At 44.0% G+C, this 22,496-nt stretch overlaps 1 long non-coding RNA gene across 1 annotated transcript; it reads left to right on the top strand.

Moving 5' to 3' along the window:
* Positions 1-1,145: 1,145 nt before the first annotated feature.
* On the top strand, positions 1,146-22,057 carry LOC123367890. Its single transcript, XR_006578638.1, has 3 exons — positions 1,146-1,254; positions 14,073-14,161; positions 21,890-22,057. It is a non-coding gene; the product is annotated as an uncharacterized LOC123367890 (long non-coding RNA).
* The last annotated feature ends 439 nt before the right edge of the window (positions 22,058-22,496 follow it).

Raw genomic sequence — 22,496 nt, 5'->3', positions numbered from 1 at the left:
CTTGCGATGAGGTGTCACCTTGATCATCCTGGGTCTGCTCTAGGGTATGCAGGGTTCCTCTTTTTGTCGGCCAGACCACAGGCCTCTTTTTCTTTTGTTTACAGGCACACTCAATGTGTCCCTTTTTGCCACAGTGTCGACACACCAGGTCCTTACACCAGCATTCTGATGCCTGGTGACCCGGCTTACCACAGCGGTAACATTCTTGACTCTGCACAGTTTTGTGGGTCGGTTCTTGTGACACTTTTTGCACCCTAGGGGGTGCACCGATGTATTGTGCCTCCCTTGTAGCCAGTTCCATGGAGACAGCAATATCAACAGCCTTCTGTAAGGTAAGCTGAGCCTCTGTCAGTAGGCGCTTCCGTATAGCTTCACTGTACAGGCCACACACTAACCTGTCACGCAGGGCATCATTTAACATTTCTTTAAATTCACAGTGTTCTGCTAGCTTTTTTAGAATGGCTACAAATTGTACAACTGTTTCATCTTCCTTTTGGTCTCTTTTGTGGAACCTATATCTTTCAGCAATTACCAGTGGTTTTGGGGAAAAATGGGACCCCAGGATTTCCACAATGTCACTGTAAGATTTAGTTGCTGGCTTAACAGGGTGTAGTAAGCTGTTTAGCAGGGAGTAGGTTTTAGCCCCTACAACACTTAAGAATATTGGCACCTTCTTCGCTTCTGTAATGTCATTTGCAATAAAAAAAAGCTCAAAACGCTCAGTATACACATGCCACTGCTCTATATTCTCATCAAAAGGTTCCAGAGGCCTGGTCTGAGTAGCCATGATTTTAGTTTCACTTTCACAGTCAGTGCAAACAAGCAGCTTTTTTTGGTTTGTTTGTTCTTTACCTTAACTTCTACTTCCTTCTGTTACTGGAGCAGCACCGGAATCCCATCCTCGTCGCCACTTGTTATACCCTTTGGGCAGCCGGTGTAGGAAGCAATCACTTGAGGCCAGAGAGCAGACAGCTAACCAAAACCTCCATTTTATTTACAGAAACAGAGAGCTCACTCAGCCGGTTGAAACCGGCTGAGCTAACCCATAATAATCTAACTCAGTTGCCATAGCAACAAAAACCTTGACAACCCAATACACAACATATGGATTGTGAATTCCGTATTTCCATTGACTTCAGTGGAAATGCTCATGTGAATAGCTGCTGACCAGTGGCAGTAAGGGATTCGGATGGCTGTTTGTAATCTGATCAATGGTGACATATTATGACATGTTGGTTTTATTTGATTATATCAGTAGGTACTTTAGTTTGTTTTGTTTACAAAGATGTTAGTCATTTTGGATTTTTGTTTTAATGATTAAACTAGTTCTGATTCGAGTTAAAATAGATGTGGTTTTGTCTGTGCCACAAAGTTTTCTGAAGTGCTGCAGAATCTTCTGATATGTTATGGGTCTCTAAAGTACCAGTCCTCCCTACCAACATCCACACTTTCATCCAAAGTGTATCATCGTTATTTGGCACTTCACTACAGAACCTGCTGTGTATAAAGAGCAGCAACATGGTACATGAGTGAAGTGTTTGTGGCAGTAGCACACCTCCTTGGCTCTAAAAATGGAGGGATTTTTAATGTTACACCGGGGAGATGAATCAAAAACTCTAACCAACAATGTTGGTTTTAGTAATTGCAAGAGGACTTCACGTTTTATAACACTACTATTTAGCCAAATTAAAGCAAAACACCAAAATGTGACAAAGCTTTATGCTACATGTAAGGTATAATTGGATCACATTTCATGAGGCATGGCCAATTATTACTGACCAAAATAACAAATAAGTGCAATAATGTCATTTTATTTTCCTCCTTGAGAGGAATGTTTTACCTGTATACATCAGTTTAAATCATCTGCACCAGTTTGTTAGCAGACCAAGGGCCAGTTTAAACAGAACATCAGGTAACCGTCTCTGTACATCAGGGCAATGTTCAAGATCTTTTAGTTTTCCATTTCAGCGTATTGTGCTGTTGGCAATATCGGGCTTTTCATTGTATTGTTGTGTGAAGGGTTTTTTGTTGTTGTTTTGGTCTTACATGAGTAAGACCCTGAGTAAGCACCTGAGTAATTCCACCCCCATGCAACAAAGCACAAAGCACTAAGCATCTAGTAGGTCATCATGTGCTTAAAGCTAAGCATATGATAAAATGCTTTGCTGAATGGGCCTTGGTCTGTATTTAAGCCCCAAATACTGCAATCAGCTCTGTATTACTGAAGCACCATGCCCATGTGGAACCGCACTGGCTTTAATAGGGTGCTCAGCTGCACCAGAGGCTTGAGCCCTAAATCTTTTTAGAACACTTGAATGATACAGATATTGGACTGAATCCTGCTCCCATCAAACTCAATGTGAGTTTTGCCATTGATTTTAGTGGGAGTAGGATCAGCCCCCCAAATCAGGAAGTGTGATTCAATTATACTGTCTATAACACTGAGGTAGTTTTACCATTATATGACAAAGCATAATAAAACAAACTTAATATGGAATACCTGAAATATAGAGTAGTGTGATGGATAGTGGCTTTCCAAGTTACAATATAATGTTTTAGAAAGTATCACAAGCACTCAGAAAATATTACTCACTAAATCTATGATTAAGCAAAACATTTATTGAGTAAGGTATTCTGATGCTTAAAATATGAGGAAAGTGGTGGATGTGATTTACCTTGAGTTTAGCAAAGCTTTTGATATGGTCTCCCACAGTATTCTTGCCAACAAGTTAAAGAAGTATGGATTGGATGAATGGACTACAAGGCAGAGAGAAATCTGGCTAGACCGTCAGGCTCAACGGGTAGCGATCAATGGCTCGATGTCTAGTTGGCAGTCGGTATCAAGTGGAGTGTTTTGTTCAATATCTTCATTAATGATCTGGATGATAGGATGGATTGCACACTCAGCAAGTTTGCGGATGACACTAAGCTGGGGGGGAGAGGTAGATACACTGGAGTGTAGGGATAGGTTCCAGAGTGACCTAGACAAATTGGAGGATTGGGCCAAAAGAAATCTAATGAGGTTCAACAAGGACAAGTGTAGAGTCCTGCACTTAGGACAGAAGAATCCCATGCACTGTTACAGGCTGGGGACCAACTGGCTAAGCTGCAGTTCTGCAGAAAAGGACCTGGGGATTACAGTGGATGAAAAGCTGGTCTGAGTCAACAGTGTGCCCTTGTTGCCAAGAAGGCTAACAGCATATTGGGATGCATTAGTAAGAGCACTGCCAGCAGATCGAGGGAAGTATTATTCCCCTCTATTTGGCACTGGTGAGGCCACATCTGGAGTATTGCGTCCAGTGTTGGGCCCACAACTACAGAACGATGTGAACAAATTGGAGGGAGTCCAGCAGAGGGCAACAAAAATGATTAGGGGGTTGGGGCACATGACTTATGAGGAGAGGCTGAGGGAACTGGGCTTATTTAGTCTGCAGAAGAGAAGAATGAGGGGGGATTTGATAGCAGCCTTCAACTACCTGAAGTGGGGTTCCAAAGAGGATGGAGCTAGGCTGTTCTCAGTGGTGGCAGATGACAGAACAAGGAGCAATGGTCTCAAGTTGCAGCGGGGGAAGTCTAGGTTGGCTATTAGGAAAAACTATTTCACTAGGAGGGTGGTGAAGCACTGGAATGGGTTACCTAAGGAGGTGGTGCAATCTCCATCCTTAGAGGTTTTTAAGGCCTGGCTTGACAAAGTCCTGGCTGGGATGATTTAGTTGCTGTTGGTCCTGCACTGAGCAGGGAGTTGGACTAGATGACCTCCTGAGCTCTCTTCCAATCCTAATCTTCTATGATTCTATGATACTGTGACAAAATTCCCATCACTTATGTCATTATTGTATTCAAAATGGAGAGAGCAATAAGAAGACAGATGTTGGTATAAAAGGATTAAGAGCATTTAAGACTGGCATGCACACACATAAATCCACTAAATAAATTCAGAAAAAAAAAAGATTTCTTACACATAATTGTTGAATTGAGGACAGATTAATAAACTGGGACTTTTCAGCTTGGAAAAGAGAGGACTAAGGGGGGATATGATAGATCATGACTGGTGTGGAGAAAGGAAGTGTTATTTATTCCTTCTCATAACACAAGAACCAGAGGTCACAAAATTAGATTAATAGGCTACAGGTTTAAAACAAACAAAAGGAAGTACTTCTTCACACAGTGCACAGTCAACTTGTGAAACTCTTTGACAGAGGATCTTGTGAAGTCCAAGACTATAATAGGGTTCAAAAAAGAACTAGATATGTTCATGGAGGATAGGTCCATCAATGGTTATTAGCCAGGATGGGCAGGGATGGTGTCCCTAACCTCTGTTTGCCAGAAAGTGGGAATGGACAACAGTGGATGGATCACTTGATGATTATCTGTTCTATTTGTTCCTTCTGAATCATCGAGCATTGGCCACTGTCGGAAGTCAGGATACTGGGTTAGATGGACCTTTCTATGACCCAGTATGGAAGTTCTTATGTGTCAAGTTAGTTTCATTCTCTCTTCATAATCATAAAAGGAGACCTATAAGAATTACACTTCAATCTGAGGCATGACATTGATAAAGGCATCTGGGGTTGAAATATTGATTATCATATTATGACTCCTCATAGATGGTTTTGCTATGAATCGAGAGTAAATCAACCTTAATTCAACTTTAATGTATAACTAAACGTTCTCGTATGCTGCTATTTGCTAACTGGGATTTAGTGTGTGCCCGCAGACTCCCATTGATAGGCAGCCCAAAACAAACGGCATCACCTGAAATCTTTGGGGCAACTAATGCTTTGAATCAGAAATTTTAATCTTTAATTCTGATTTTCACTTTTGCAGTGGTTCTTTTTCTTGCTTTAAAAAAAAGGAATAGTGAAAGTGCTTGGCTCACAGTCAATTTGAAAAATAAATTAAAAAGAAATGTATAAGAGAGCTCTCACCCAGGATAATCTTCTTAGACTAATTTTATACATGGCCCCTGAAATGCCTTAATTCTACAAAAAGACACAGTGCAGCCTCCATTACATACCAGTTTAATCTTGTTTTTGAGATACTGTTCTATGACCATTTGTTAGTGCTTTACTGTCGTATGCCATAGGCACATGAACTTTTCTTAAAATTTCAGGCTATAAATGACATCAGTCAGGATATTTCGCTGGTTTAAAGTCTGAAAATTAGCTTTCCACTTGATGAAAATGATGCTGTTGGCTTATTGATATTGCAGCAGCATTCAAACGGCCAAATCAGCATCAGGGATCTATTGTGCTAAGCGCCGTATAATGAGAATCTTTTCATTGGCTATTCTGGGTTTTGGATCAGGCCCCAAAGGAATTGTAAGAGACTGTCCTTAACCCAACTGCTGCCCTAGAAACCACCATCCTTTGATTTTGATTAGCCTACTGATTAATATCATTCTGAATGAGGGCTGAATTAAAATACAAATAAATTGGATCCAATTAAAGTAGTGAATACACATAAGAAAAGATCTCAGACATTTTAACTTTAAATTGTATGTTATGAGTAGTATATTTAAATGTAGTTTTAAACCAGATAGCGACATAAAAAGTTTCACCACACTAATTCAAATGTTTAACCAGAACAAGTTATGCAGACTCTGCTTTTAACACTGGACAACTGAAAAAACCTCCCAAATTTAAAAATATGTAATGATAAATCTGACTTCATTTCCACACATTCTGAATGAGGGCTGAAAGGGAATATTATTTAAGAAGTACAGTATATGCCCATATAATCCAATATACTCCTTTCATATTCCAAACTCTGGTCAGTTCACGTACTGGAGCCATATCAGATTTTCTGCAATGAAAGGTAAAATATATGATGTTCTGTGCATTATGGTGATTGATATAATTATGCTATTTTGTTATGATATGGAGCTATGACCTTCCTTAAAGAATGTGATTTTTACATTTGACTGGTATACATCAAAATAATTAACTAAACATGCTAAGAATCAAGATGGGTAATAAACTATTCATCACTCCATGCAGGAAACCAATAGACAAAAGTAACTGCTGTTATGAGGAAAATTATAACTGTAATTAAAAAGAGCTCCTTTGTATTTGGTGGGTTCAAAATGAGTGACCGCAATTGTAGAGACAGACTGCAGGACTTGATAAGTGCTGGTGACAATGCATTGTAATGCAGATCACCTCCAGGATTTTGCAGCTTCTCTGTAGTATAATTCTCTGCCGACACACTGCTGCAATATGATTGTGATTTTTTAAAAATAGGTGACGTTCACAAGAAAAATATCTGGGAAAAGCCAAAGGGAAAAATACAGCAGAAGAATGTAGAAAATCTAGACAAGAGAATTCTGTGTCATCTAGCAGTGCATTTTCATTTGAGATGAACAAGATTATAAAGATCCATTGGCATGTTTGTAAACCAACAATATATTAAATGAATTTTCTCACTCCCTCTTCTGATTTCATATAAAGGCTTCCAACTCTTGGGATAGTCTGACATGGAGATGCACACCCTCCTCCCACTTTTTAATACATTTGATTAGATGAAGTGTTACATGGCATAATTTTGTCTGTCTAGGGGCCATCATTTAATTAAAAGCAATATAGGGCTAGTCTACACTTACCTGCCGGGTCGACGCGGTGAGTTCGACTTCTCGGAGTTCGAACTATCGCGTCTGATCTAGACGCGATAGTTCGAACTCCGGAAGCGCCGCGGTCGACTCCGGTACTCCACCACTGCAAAAGGCAGTGGCGGAGTCGACCTTGGAGCCGCGGACTTCGATCCCGCGGCATCTGGATGGGTAAGTAGTTCGAACTAGGGTACTTCGAGTTCAGCTACGCTATTCACGTAGCTGAACTTGCGTACCCTAGTTCGACCCCCGCCCTTAGTGTAGACCTGCCCATAGTCCATCACCTCTGCCCTGGCAAGAAGTATGGCATGACTCAGAGGATCACTCGTAACATGGACATTGTTTATATCACTGCAGTTCATTTAGGGTATGTCTACACTACCAGATTAGTTCGATTTAAGTTAAATCGAATTTTTGAAATCGACCTTACAAAGTCGAATTTGTGTTTCCACACTAAGGACACTAATTCGACTTTGTGAGTCCACACTAACAGGGCCAGCGTCGACTTTGGAAGCAGTGCACTGTGGGAAGCTATCCCACAGTTCCCGCACTCCCTGCTGCCCATTTGAATTCTGGGATTTCCCCCCAATGCATGCTGGGGGGAAAACTGTGTCGAGGGTGGTCTTGGGTAACTGTCAGAATTCAACAGTCCCTCCCGCCGGTGGGAAATCAGTTCGCGCACTTTTTCTGGTCAGTGACAGCGCGGACGCCACAGCACTGCAGTGCGACCATGGAGCCCGCTGCGATCATCGCTGCACTTATGGCCGTTGTCAACTCCTCGCACCTTATCGTCCACCTCTTCCACAGTCAGATGCTGAGAAATCGGGCGAGGAGGCTCTGGCAGCGCGGTGAGGACATGAAGTCAGAGAGTGGCTCAGACCTCTCACAAAGCACGGTACGCCGCGCCGTGGAGATCATGGTGGCAATGGGTCATGTTCATGCTATGGGACGGCGATTCTGGGCCCGGGAAACAAGCACGGACTGGTGGGACCGCATAGTGCTGCAGGTCTGGGATGAATCACAGTGGCTGCGAAACTTCAGGATGCGTAAGGGCACTTTCCTTGAACTGTGTGACTTGCTGTCCCCTGCCCTGAAGCACAAGGACACCAGGATGCGAGCAGCCCTGACTGTGCAGAAGCGAGTGGCCATAGCCCTGTGGAAACTTGCAACGCCAGACAGCTACCGGTCAGTAGGGAACCACTTTGGCGTGGGCAAATCTACTGGGTAGCTGTGATGTAAGTTGCCAATGCAATCGTGGAGCTCCTGCTCTCAAAGGTAGTGACCCTGGGAAACGTCCAGGTCATCATAGATGGCTTCGCCACGATGGGATTCCCAAACTGCGGTGGGGCTATAGATGGGACTCACATCCCTATCCTGGGACTGGACCACCAGGCCAGCCAGTATATTAACCGAAAGGGCTACTTTTCAATGGTGCTGCAAGCACTGGTGGCCCACAGGGGACGCTTTACCAACATCAACGTCGGGTGGCCGGGCAAGGTTCATGACGCGCGTGTGTTCAGGAACTCTGGTCTGTTTAAACGCCTGCAGGAAGGTAGTTTCTTCCCGGACTACAAAATAAATGTTGGGGATGTGCAGATGCCTACAGTGATCCTCGGGGACCCAGCCTACCCGCTAATGCCCTGGCTCATGAAGCCCTATACTGGCGCCTTGGTCACTGACAAGGAGCTCTTCAACTACCGGCTGAGCAAGTGCAGAATGGTGGTGGAGTGTGCTTTCGGACATCTGAAGGGGAGATGGAGGAGCTTACTGACTCGCTCGGATCTCAGCGAAACCAATATCCCCATTGCTATTGCAGCTTGCTGTGTGCTTCACAATCTCTGTGAGAGCAAGGGGGAGACCTTTATGGCGGGATGGGAGGTTGAGGCAAATCGCCTGGCTGCTGATTATGCTCAGCCAGACACCCGTGCAATTAGAAGAGCCCAGCGGGAAGCGGTGTGCATCCGGGAGGCTTTGAAAGCTAGGTTCCTCAGCGAGCAGGGTAACCTGTGACAGTTCTGTTTCTTTACAGAGAAGCTGAACCTGCCCCTGTTTCACTTACTGTTGACTTTTTTCTATGCTTACATACCCCGTTCACCACGTTTCCCCCCTTCCAACACCCATGTAAAAATAAAGGTAATGGAGCATTTTTAATTAACAACCTTGTCTTTACTAATGACTTTGCGTTAAAGGGTTGAAACAGGGACGCAGACTATGGTGGGTAGGGTGTGCAGTGATGTAGAGACAGCTTCTAGACTCCAGGAATGATAGGCTACTGCTCCTACAGCGATCTCTGGGGGGAGGACGGTTACAGGTGGGTGTGCAGGAAGGGGTGAGGGGTGCAGGGTTTGGGTTGGAGTTTGGGTGCAGGCTCTGGGCTGGGGGTGGGGGTGTAGTAAGGGGTGAGGGGTGTGTGGGAAGGGGGAGGAGGTGTAGGGGGATGAGGGCTCTGGCTGGGGCTGAGGGTTTGGGGCATTGTAGAGGCTCAGGGCTGTGGTGGAAGGGCAGGGTAAGGGCAGCCTGCCTTGCCATTTGTGGATGGCAGGCGCTAGGACCCTGGGGCAGCAGACAGAGACCCACCTCCAAATATACCTTGAGCAGGGCACCTGCCGCCTATGAACAGAACATTAAAAACACCTCACAGACTGACCAGGGTGCCTAGTGACTGCACTCTGTGTGTGACCTGCTCTTGATCCTGCCCCCATGTCTGTACCCTGGTAATGGTGAATGTCCTACGCAATTACAACCCCCCGCCCTTCACACAAAGTCTTCTGCAAAGAAACATGGCGGAAACAGTAATTAACAGCAAACTACTTTTAATACTCAACAACACAATTGGGGGATGAAACTGGGATTTGGGCTTGGGTGAGCCAGAAAGGTAGGGACTTTTCAAAATTCATGGACTGAGAGCTTTTGGGTAATTGAGCTCTCTGCTGGGGTGCAGTGACAGTTTTCACGGCCCCTCGCGCCCCTCCTTCTGGTTATTTTGGGTGAGGGGGGTATTGGACTTTGTGGCGGGGGAGGGCGGTTGCAGATACAGTGCAGGGGGGGCTCTGTCCTCTTGCCTGCGGTCCTGCAGAACATCCACAAGGCGCCTGAGCGTGTCCGTTTGCTCCCTCATTAGTCCAAGCAGTGTTTGAGTTGCCTGCTGGTCCTCCTGACACCATTTGTCCTCCCGTTCGCTGTGTGGGCGCTGCTGCTGAGTGAGGTTCTCCCTCCACTGGCTCTGCTGGTCCGCCTCGGCTCGGGAGCAGCCCATAAGTTCAGCAAACATCTCGTCCCGTGTCCTTTTCTTGCGCCGCCTAATCTGCGCCAGCCTCTGTGAGGGGCATGCTGGAGCAGGTCGGGATACAGTTGCAGCTGTGTGATAGGAAAAAGGGAGTGAATTCCTTACAAAGATACATGTTTGCGAACAAGGAACATAGTCTAATCAGTGTCTGTTAACAAGACCATGCACAGCACCTATCTCATTCGAACTCACTCAGGGAAAGTTTGATTTTTCTGAATTCGCTTTCATTGCCTGGGGTATCGCACTGCAGATCAGAGAAGCGGGGCAGGACAGCAGAATCCGTGGAGCAGCCAGGCATGGTAAGCCAAAGACTTTTGGCTGCTTAAAAGTAAATGTATAGCTCTGTCCTCTTGCTGCAGGCAATCCTGAAAGCATAAACTCTGCCCCTGTTCCACCCCCTCGCGGCTCTTCCCTGGGAAAGATCCCTGTATGCTGCCACTCTGCAGCCTCCACCACGTGGCTGTAAAGTGACGCTTCTTGTTGTGCAAAGGAACAGTGAAGCACTACCAGTACTAATAGTACACAAATCACTCTACTTAAATGCAGGAGTCTGCGCGCGAGATCACCCTGAGGAGGGTCAGTGAGGCAGCCAGAGAGCGCATGCTGCATGAAAGCCAGCACAAACCAGGGGCCTTTGCTGCCATGCTCGTGAAGGCAATGGTCCCGGAGTACCAGATGAGAGCCTGGCGCAGAAAAGTGTGCTACCACGGAGCACCCAATAAGCCAGCTCTCCCCAGGAACCTCCTGCGGAGGCTTTTCGATTACCTCCAGGACAGCTTCCTGGAGATCTCCGAAGAAGATGCCTGTTCCATCCCCCTATATATAGACCTTCTTTTCGCCTAGCTTATATTCCTGTTTTGTTAAAAAATAAATGTTAACATGTTTAAATCACTTACCGACTGATCCTTCTCCTGATTCAGGGTCCGTGGTAACGGCTGGGGAGGGTTGGTAGGGGATCTCGGGGAGGGTGATGAAGAGATCCTGGCTGTCGGGGAAATCAGCGTTGTAAGCGCTGTCGCCTGTCTCGTCCTCCTCAAACCCTTCCTCATCTTCCCCATCCGCGAACATCGCCGAGGAACTGGCCGTCGACACTATCCCATCGTCAGAGTCCACGGACACTGGTGGGGCGGTTGTGGCAGACCCACCGAGAATGGCATGCAGTGCCTCGTAGAAGCGGCATGTCTGGGGCTGGGCTCCGGAGCGTCCATTTGCCGCTTTGATTTTTTGGTAGCCTTGTCTCAGGTCCTTGACTTTCACGCAGCACTGCATTGCATCCCGGCTGTATCCTCTGAGTGCCATGGCTTTGGAGACCTTCTCGTAGGTCTTTGCATTCCGTTTGTTGGAGCGCAGCTCCGAAAGCACAGATTCATCGCCCCACACAGCAATCAGATCCAAGACTTCCCGGTCAGTCCATGCTGGGGCCCTCTTTCTATTCTGAGATTGCCTGGACTCCTCTGCTGGAGAGCTCTGCATTGTTGCCAGTGCTGCTGAGCTCGCCCCGATGTCCAACCAGCAAATGAGATTCAAACTGGCCAGACAGGAAAAGGAATTCAAATTTTCCTGGGGCATTTCCTGTGTGGCTGGTCAGAGCATCCAAGCTCGGACTGCTGTCCAGAGCGTCAACAGAGTGGTGCAGTGTGGGATAGCTCCCGGAGCTACTAAGGTCGATTTCCGTCCACACCTAGCCTAATTTGACATAGCCATGTTGAATTTAGCACTACTCCCCTCTTCAGAGGGGAGTACAGAATTCGAACTAAAGAGCCCTCTATGTCGAATTAAATGGCTTCCTGGTGTGGACGGGTGCACAGTTATTTCGAATTAACGCTGCTAAATTCGAATTAAAGTCCTAGTGTAGACCAGGCCTTAGAGAATGAAGGTGAAATGTTGAAAAACCTGCTGGGTAGGATTTCAGAACACAGGAGTGAAATAAGAAGGCTTGTTAAAAAGTCATCCATAGTGAGGCATTTTAATGATTGGGAACATTCCTAGAAGAAGGGCACATTATATGGTGAAGGAATGACTGGATAGATTGTAGAACTGTCATTTAGGAAAAACATACCTACTGTGATAAACTCAGGATAGATAGCTACAAGAGGGAGAGGGTTAGAAATCAGTCTCAGAGGGTTAAAAGGCCCTCCTCCCTATCCGTTGGGGGGGGGGGTAACTACAGGTCAATCAGGTTCAGCTGAGAAGGGGTTACCAGAGTATCAATTAGAATCAGCTGAGAGGGAGCTACCTGAGGTTAATTAGGATCAGCTGATTCCAACTAAGGGCTGCCTGAAACCTTTTTAAACCCTCCCCTGAGGTAAGAAAGGTGGAGAGAGAGAGAGAAGGAGTCCTGCTGCTGCTAGCAGGCTAGGAGCAGCAAGACAGTGAGCCTCACCAGGAGGGGAGGTTGTATTCCCTCCCATAAGGGAGAAAAACAAGCTAAAAAGACTGGTGGAGGGAAGGAGCGGCCTTCCCCTGTGCCACCAAAAGGGATTATTTTACCAAGCCTGTCTTGCCAGGGCTAAAAGCAGCGGAAGCTGGGGAGACCGAGAAGGTGCCTTGCCACAATACACACATCTAGGTTGCTTTGAATCTAGCACAGTTATGTAGGGAATCCAAAATCTGGACCAATTGATAGCTAGGTTTGGTAGTATAATGAACTGAGTTGGCAGTCTCCACCCACTTCCTAGTGAGCAATTGTCTCTATAAAAAATACTGTTGTCTCAATCAGCCCTCCCTTACAAGTATCTGTAGAAAAGCCTAGGAGTGACCAGTATTGGCACTATACTGAGTTTGCACTCTTAAAAGGGGTTTCTGCCAAACAGAGTTAAGGCACAAATGCCACCCAGTTTAATGGATCCTGCACTTCAGCTTCCTCTGCTATATCTATTTTACAAAGGACTTCAGTCTTTGGTGATGGCAACTTGATGCATTTCATTTCATTTTAAGATCAAGCATTCTGCAATTACAGTGACATTTATGGGGTTAGATTATATCCCAGGCCAAGAGGGAAGGAAATAAAAATCGAATAATGTACAGGAAGGTTGTAGTTTGGATTGTCTCTTTGGTACCTTCAACATCTTCAGGACTGAATGAGAGTTCAGTTGCAAACTCCTATTTAGGTAGCGGGTAAAAAGAAAATATTGCAGTTATTGTTTTTTGTGTTTACCCTATGGAAAAACATGGTTTAAACATAGTTGCTAGAAAATATCCATTTGCATCTGTAACAAATCATTTGCACTCTCAGCTGATGGACTTATGCACATTTTTGTTCATGAATCTCAGCCTACACTCTTTAAAAATCTGACACTTTGTGTGTAAGGAAGAACCTCCATTGATAATACTTTACATTCATATACTAGTTTAGCTTCTGTAGATCTCAAATTGCCTTATAACACTGAGCAAACATTATTATCCCTATTATAGAAATAGGTTAACTGACACACAGAGCGGCTAAAGCCTAAATTTTCAAAAAAATCTGTTGATTTTTGTTATCTCTGTTTTTGGATGGCCTATTTATGACAGATAGAGCCTGGTTTTCAGGTGTGATGAGCATCTGCAGCTCCAGTTGAAGTCAATTTGAGCTCCAGTGGGGTTACTCACATACTTAAAATTAAGCATACACTTACCGTAACTGCTTTGCTGGACTGGGGACAGAGTGCTCAGCACCTTGCAAAATTGACTCCTTTATGTAGCAAATTTTCAATAATAGGCACTTGAATTTTACCTCCAAATGTATTTGCTTGGGCACAGCATATAGGTGTTTATATACCTATTTTCTCTTTTGCACAAGCAATTACTTGTTTGCAAGGCCACACAGAGGTTTTTTTGGAGACCAGGGCAAATTCAGAAACTGAGGCCACCCACCCTTCCAAAAGGTTACCACTGAGGAGAGGCTAGAGGGTGGGGTGAGCTGGACAGCAAGCCTGCATTCACCCTACAGCAGCAGATTGGCTCCTGTCCTGTGGGGCTGGGCCAATCTCCCCCCTCTGGGTGTTGTGACCAGGTTGCAGCACCACTCAGTTTGGGAGTCCCTCAAATGGGTCCAGGGCAAACTGCCTTCACTCCCGCCTGGGGGCCCCTATCTGTTCAAATCCATGTATGCACATTTTATGGGTGCAATTTGCAATAGATGCATATACCTGAAAACTTGTCACTGTAAATCAATATATTAAAATGCACCATATACAGATCTGTGAAAGTGCTGCTACTGCAAGAATGCTTCCTGTTTCATGTCATCAAGCTGGGATTTCCTCTCTTCAGGGGAGCAAGATAACATGGTGAGTCTCATAACCCTTCCTAATGTTATTTCTGTTACTGGCTTTCCATGAAATGTGACAATTTTGAAAAGAAGATTTTCAACTGCAAGAATGAGAAAATGTGGTTCATTGAAAGAAATGCTTTATGATGTCTTGATATAATGTGGCTGTCTTAAAATGTAAGGCAGTGAGATATTTATGAAGGTGACAGTTGAAATGTGTAATTCCCTGCAGTGAAGGATTTATGAAATTCTACAGGGGGTCAGGAAAGTCTACATTACAATGTAGTGTTTCCCACAGAGAGGGATATTACAAAATCCAATATAAAATTGTGAAGTCACTCTAAGAGGCTAGCAACATCTAAAATAAAGTACACATATTTTGCCTGTAGCAAGTATCAGGACTCTTGTTTTCATCCTGTGGGGACCACATGGAAAACCCAGTAGAAAGAGTAGCACATTTCCTATATGTTCGATCTATGTTGCCATACCACTTTGGCTTGGGGTCTCATAGGCTAAGCAGAGCTTAGCCTGATCATTACTTTAACTGGAGATCTTCAAAGAAAAACTATATACCCTGGTTCGTTTTTTTCCAGATTGTTTACTTTGACAACACCCTGTATACAGTCAATATAATCAGATGGTTAGTTTCCTGTGATGTTTTGTGGGTATTTCCTTCAGCAACAAGAAAGGATTTTTTTTTTTAGGAAGACAAGATAAGTGTAAAACTGGCAGGGGATCAGTAAATTCGAGTTGACACGGTCCCCTTAATTTAGATCAATAATTAGTTATATGATCACTTTAGAAAAAAATGCATGATGAATAGAATGAAGTTATTATCTTTTGCAAGTTCTACATTTAGTAGTAATCTGGTTATCACATACTCAAAACATATCTGCTATATATAAACTGTGTTTGGCAGTTCTTGGGTTTCTGGTTTAGTATCAACATTGAAGTCATCTTCGAACAACAGGAGCTAGTTTATTTTCAAATAGTTCTGTAGAGTCTCACAGTCTACTTGAGACCAGTTTATAAATAACATAATTAAGACTAAAAAACCCAAAATGTTTTTGGGAGCACTATCAAGACCTATTGTACCTGCAGTCAAAAATATAATTCTACACATATGAAAAGAATTTATGATGGACTAGTGGTAGTTGCTTCATAAAAAAGGAGATAGAAAAGGCACAAGAAATATTTTCTACAAAAGTTGAATTTGACAAGGGGTTCCTAAATTGAGAGTCACTAAAGACAACTGTGTTCATCAGATTTAAAAAATACTCTGATTTTCTTTTGCCACTTTGCAGTGCATGCATGCGTGCTCAAACACACAGTACTGCGGGAGACAAACCAAAAATCTATTTTTATGCTTTTTTGTTTGATGCCAGTTGCAGCATGTGCAGCAGCATTGGGTCCTGAGAGTGCCTGAAAAGGAAATTTGGCTTTCACTAAATCCTCATCCCCATTAGGGAACTGTTGGATATCCTGCTTGGGAAACAGGTTGGGTGAGTCTGGGGGCATTTATCAAGACCTTCATTCAGCAAAGCACTTAAGCATGTGCTTAACTTTGGAACTTCAATGGGACTTAAGCATATGCTTAAATGCTTTGCTCAGCTGGGAACCCCTTTATTCAGTGGTTTGGTGAAGATGCTGTTTGGGACGGTGGGTTGTTGATAATAGCTAGAGTTGGATGAAATATTTCACACACAACTATTTTTGGCAAAAAAAAATGCAGATTCAACAACACCAAAACATTTTGCAAATTTATGTCTGTTTCATCAAATTGTTTGTGTTGGAGGGAAAAATAATCAGAAAAAGTGAAAACATTTTGTTTGGTCATTTTTTAAATGAACGCTTTCAATTGTTTTAGTTCAAAATTATTTTTCATTTCAAAATTTCCTTCAATTTTATTTGCTAAAAATTCAAAAACACTAAAAAAACCACTCAGTACTGAAACAAAACATTTTGTTTGACCCAAATCTATTCATTTATTTGTTTTACTTTTCAATTCATGGAAAATTTTTGAAAAATGTAACTTTTGGTTTGACCCAAATGAATATTTTTTTTCCGGAATTTTTTCTATGTGTGTAATTGCCAGTGAACCAAAAAATCCATTATTCACAAGATCTAGTGATAACTAGAGCACTTACAGGTTCCAGTACTAGCAGGGCAGTATTCTTCTCCACCTTAGACACCTGAGTTCTAGAAGCAGAAAAGGAGCCATGAGTAGGTGCCTCTCCACAGCAAGCAAGTGTGAGGAGATGGACTTTCATCCCCCTCCCAAGCAATTCAGCCATAAGCAGTGATTGTGACATAACTTGGGTATTAGTGCTACAACAACCTACAGGAGAAGGGTTGTATAAGTTGGCAATGTGTGGTGGTTAGGTTGCTTTGTGAGGAGTAGTGCAGCCTTTCACAAAGCGCACTGTGCACACTGGAGGTGTGAGGCATGGGCAAGCAGGCTTCTAAGGTGAGATTTCTGAGGAGTGGACCTGTCATACAAAGTATTGGAAATGACTGAAGGGTGGGGAGGATCCTCACTTGCTCTCTGGCCATTGCCAGGATGTCTTGGTCTCCAATTCCCATTATTTATCCAGGATAGGGAGTACTGAAACACCTTTCATTTGACTTACTGCTCCCTGCACAAATGCCAACATTGTGCCCTCTTTGGCTTAGCTCTGAGATTCAGGTCCCTCCATTTTTTTGTCCTCTACCTGTCTACCACTGCCACTATTGCATTGACTTTGTTGAGGAACTGACCCCTCACCTGCTTTTTTGAGACTTGAGGGGTATTCCTGGACTGGAGACCCAGAAGAACAATATGATATTAGCAGCAGGATGAGGACATCAACTCTCCAGTTCCTGGATATCTAACTTTTTCTTTTTAATGCTAATGTTCTTGAAAGATAGTAGTCACTTAGAGAATTCATAACTGCCTGTGACCTTAAATGTCAACGTAACTCATTATTTGTGGGTGTAGCAGGGTGGTCACCCCGCTCCAGCCCTGAAGGGGTTAAAGCAGCCCTGGAGAGGGCTGCAGTGGGAAAAAGGTAGCCTGGTGGTGAAAGCAGACACAGCTGTGGCCAGCTTAATCAGGGCCCAGCTGGCCCTTATAAGAGAGCTGTGGACCAGAAGCTAATACACACTCTCTCGCTTCTTGAGAGAGAAGGACCGGGCTGCCTGGGAGCTGAGAAGGGTACCTGAGGTGGAGCAGTGCTGGGGATGGGCAGAGGGAGCTGGGGAGCTATAGCCTAGAAAAACCCCAGGCTGCAGGCCTTAAAGAGGGCCCCCAAATAGGTACTGCACAGGGGCAGCCCAGAGATAGGCAAAGGCAGCCGGTCCTAACCCCCTTGCCGATGAGTGGTTTACAGACTGCAGTCAGCCCCAGGGAGTGGGGGCTAGATGATGACTGGCAGTAGCCACTGAGGCAAGGTGGGTTTAGACGGTTGGGGGTTCCCTTGGGAGGGGGGACCCAGAGCAAGGGGGTACTGTGGTGGGCACAACCCCTGGGCAAAGGGCACCGGGGTCTGGGAGGGACATGGGGCCAGTGGCAGGCGAGACACTGGCCCACAGAGGGCGCTCCGGGCTGGAAAGAGCTAATTCCCAAGATGGCCAGCAGGAGGCACCATGCCAGTGAGTCCTCGCCCTGCCACAGTGGGATAACAGAATAGAATTAAACCATCATAACAATGATACACATGAACAACAGCTGGAGTTAGATTTTTTCTTAGTGTGCAGCCCACTGACATTTCCAGTTTTAGAATAAATGGGCCTGACGCAGCAAACTACTGAGTAGGAAGACTGCATGCATGATTTGCTACAAAAAGGATTATGGTGCTTACACTGAATCATTTTCAGACTTACAGACATCTCTCTGCTTTGAGCTCCTCTTACACAGATGACATGTGCTGGGCAAGATGAAAGCAGTCAATGTCTTTTTGTGAAATTTCAGGAGAAAATATTGAAAATTTTTCAGAGCCAATTTTGCAGCCCCAGAATTTTTCATGAGCAGGTGTGATGTTTTTGATATTCATTTAAAATTTTTGATTTTTGAGCAAAAGTATCCCCCCACACTTTCACAGATCTTCACCAATACTGAATTGATTTTGTGACATCAAATGAAAAATGTTATTTGTTAGTTGTGAATATTTCCCATGCCAGTTATGCATATCTAAGAACAATCTCCCCTGTACTTGCTCTGCCTTTTCCTGTCAGGCGCTCCAGGCATATTTTATATCAGTGCCATGTGACTTGTCAGATCTTTAAAGAAAACTTCAATGCAATACTTCTAGCTAAATATGTTGTGTATTTGGTTGTCATGGTTTTGTTGCTGAGATGATTTGGGAAGTATGAAGGGAATCACTGTGACATTGAACATTAAACCTGGCAGTCCACCAAAATATCTGAAAGCCCGAACTGTGCCATATGCCATCAGGCCAAAAGTTGAAGCAGACCTGGAGCGCCTGGTCACCAATGGAGTCCTAATACCAGTTACCCATAGCTCATGGGCCACTCCTATCGTTCCAATCGTGAAGAAAGATGGCTCTCTCCGGATTTGCGGTGATTTTAAAGTCACTGTCAACCCAGTGTTGTGTGCAGAGCAATACCCGCTTCCCTGTATCGATGACCTCTTCGCAGGCCTGGCTGGGGGACAAAAGTTCAGTAAGATTGATCTGAGTCAAGCATATTTACAGATGCACGTCGATGAAAAGTCCCAAGAGCTGTTGACTATTGTGACTCATAAGGGGCTTTATCGATGCATTGTTACTTTCAGCACACACATATGAAATCAAATATCGGAAATCCACTCTACACGGCAATGCAGATGGCCTCTCAAGGTTGCCTTTGCCGGTCAAACACCAAGATAGTGCCCACAAGGAAATCTTCTACTTTGAACAGGTAGAGAATACACCCATCACTGCTACTCAGATAAAGAAGGCAACTCGCGTTGACCCAGTATTGTCCCACGTTATGGACCTGGTGATGCATGGAACATCTCGACAAACCTCTCCGGTCTCATCCGACCTTGTTCCCTACATGTCCAGGCGGACGGAGTTATCTTGTTTGTTGTAAGAGAAGGCAAAAGCTTGTATGTCATGTCAGGGTGTGAGGAATGCACCCCAGTGGGCACCCCTACACCCATGGGACTGGCCTGAAAACCCGTGGCAACGTATTCACGTTGACTTTGCTGGCCCCCTTGAAGGAAGCATGTTCTTGGTGGCAATAGATGCCCATTCTAAATGGCCAGAAGTCTCTATAATGCAGTCCACTTCTGCAGAGAGTACTATCCAAAAACTACGAGGACTCTTTAGTCGTTTTGGTCTGCCAGAACAACTTGTGAGCGACAACGGACCGCAGTTCGTTTCTCAGGAGTTTCAAAATTTTATGAAAGCAAATGGGATACACCACATCACGTCAGCACTATATCATCCGTCCACCAACGGATTAGCTGAAAGATTTGTGCAGACAATGAAAAACGCTTTGAAATCAGCAAGGGGACAACACTCCATTCAAAAGCGTCTGGATACCTTTTTACTTTCCTACAGAAACACACCTCATGCTACGACCCACGCATCTCCGGCCTTTCTAATGATGGGACGACAGCTGCGCACTTGCTTTGATCTGCTGAAACCTTCTGAACCCCGACAAATTGTGCAACATCAGCAGCAATATCAAGTCATCAGACGGGCACCCAGAGCAAAAGACCGAACCTTTAGCCCGGGACAGCCAGTTTTGGCTCGGAATTATACTTCCAGAGCTAAATGGGTTCCGGCCACAGTCATCACTCAAACAGGACCTGTTTCCTACACAGTCCGGACTGCAGAGAATCTTACCTGGCGGCGACATGTAGATCAGCTGTTGCCAGGTCATGCCAGTCCTCAGGACCCATCTGCAGTTGAGGGGTCTGACTTCACCTCTTCTGGTGAGGGATCGAATCACGAGTCACCTGTTTCTGACTGTTCTCCTCCATTACTGCCGGCGGCTGAGATACCCCTTTGCCCAGCACGAGCTGATACCACCTCCTCACCTGTTCGTGCTGCGGACCCTGAGCCCCTAGTGCTTTCGGGTGCAATAACACCAGTAGTTCGCCGTAATCCACCTAGAGACAGAAGGCCTCCTCATCGGCTGGATCTTTAGCTAGGGCGAACCCACGGTTATGGGGCAAAGTAATCCCCAGGGTTTAGCCGGGAATGGAAATATATGGTGTGAGTCTTTGTAAACTAGTTCTGATACTGTGAATCTTTTAGAAAGAGATATTTTGGACCTTTTAGCACTATAGTAAGAAGATGGGGAGAGAAGAAGCCCACCCATATAGTTTTTAAAACATTTGAATCTTTTGTGAGTCAAGTTGTACGACCTTTAGGCCATTCACGAAGAAAAAAAATCAGCTTTGCATGCAGGGTAACTAGACAAAAGGATATCGATTATACACAAGTCCTTAACAACAACCTCAAAGTTCTACAAAATATTTTCATCTACTGCTCCACCTCAGGTACCCAATTTCATGTCAAAACTCTACCAATGGCACGATTGCTGTGATTAATGTTAAGTACACATGTAAGTGTTTGCATGATCAGGACATAAAAACATAAGCTGATTTGACAAGGAAAAGTAACTAAGGAGCCTGGCAGGGCAGACATCTTTTCAGCCACATGTCCAGGAAGGGGCCTCCTCTCTTGCACAGCTTGGCAGTTCCAGAGGCAGTTCCCCTTGCACACTTTAGGAAGAGTGTATGTCCTGCTCACACTTATGAGGTTGACAGCGGAAAGAGTCACCATTGCATATCTCCAAAGTAGGGGAGCCTTGGTGCCACACACTTTGTAAGCTCTGCAGGGGAAGGACTCAGCATCTGAGCAGTTTGGGTGAAATTCATTCCTGGTGCTCAGGGCCAGTGCAAGTTCTCCACACAATTATCCCTGCCACCATGACGCTGGGGAGAGCAGGGGCATCAGTCAGTTAACATTTGCATAGAGGATAGTTTGTGCTCAGGCCTGCCCTGCTGAACACCTGCTAAGATTAGGGACACTAGAGGTTCTCTATTGCTGACTTTATGAAGCCTGCAGAGAAGAATAGAGCACTTGCATAAATGACCATAACTGATCTCTTCCATCCCTTTTAATGCTTAGGGTTTATTTATCATACAGTGCTCTTCCTCTAACTAGTTAGATTATAAACTCTTTGGGGTAGGGACTGTCTTTTTGTTCTGTGTTTACATGGTACCTGCCACAATGGTCCATGATGAAGGCTCCTAGGTCTTGTAAAAATGCACTTCTCATATTTTAGTATAAGGATTATGTTATGTGTTACCTATACAGTGAAATGTATATTGCACTTTCAGGTACTGTAGATATAACTTACTAGTGGTATCTTATCTGTAACTTTATAGGCTCTTTTGAATGTGAAGGTATTAGAACAGCTATCCAGATTTTAGGAATAGACTTAAAACCCATTGGTTTAATTTAACTATTTAATTATTTATATTTTAATATAAACTTTATTCAGAACCCTGGGGGCACTCCATCAAGGGTGTTTAGAAACGCACAGTGAATGAAGTATTTAATTTGGCAGAGCATATTTACAAGCACGAGAACAAAAATTAAGTAATCATCTTGATTTTTTTTCCTCACATAAACATCAATTAATATGTTAAGAGCTTTAATATATCATTCATTATGTTAATGCAGAAGTGTCTCATTTCACAAGCTCAATCTCCCCACTCATAAACCACTATTATATATTAATTTTGCAGAAAAAGTCAAAGTATGCAAAGAAGAGAAGTTTATAATACCTGGGAAAATACAACTGAAGCAATACACCACCTGGCAAATATTACTGAGATGAAGCTCACTTTCATTTAGGCAGAACAATCACAATAGAAAGCTTCAAGGTGTCATGATATATTATCAGCCATCTGTTTAAAGAAAAGTTAATTGCTGTGGAACAAAAATTACAGTCCAGCAAATTAGCTGTTAGTAAAGCAACCGGTAAATCATTCATATGATGTTTCAGACTGAAGTGTAGCTGGAAATTATTATTGCAGACAGTCCACCTGGCACACACTAAAGCAAAAGTTTATTAAAGGCCTAAGAAAATGAACAAATAAAAATTGCTTTACAACTAAGGGAAAAGGGGAAGACCATGACATTTTGCTAACAGCACAACATATTTGCCCTTTTTCTTTTTAACTTCATCTAAAGCTTAGTTAGGTACAATAGAGCTGTTAAATACAAAGGAAATTTTACATGTTTACATCAAACAAATGTAAAAATGACAATGGCTTGACAAAAATGTGTGTGTGTGGTGTGGTGTGTGTGTGTGTGTGTGTGTATGGTGGCTTACATGTGTAAAATGTATGG

This window comes from Mauremys mutica, chromosome 4 (genome assembly GCF_020497125.1).
Source record: "Mauremys mutica isolate MM-2020 ecotype Southern chromosome 4, ASM2049712v1, whole genome shotgun sequence".
NCBI classification, from domain to species: Eukaryota; Metazoa; Chordata; order Testudines; family Geoemydidae; genus Mauremys; species Mauremys mutica.
The sequence above is the reverse complement of the archived record's forward strand: the minus strand, read 5'-3'. Positions and strand labels throughout refer to the sequence as shown.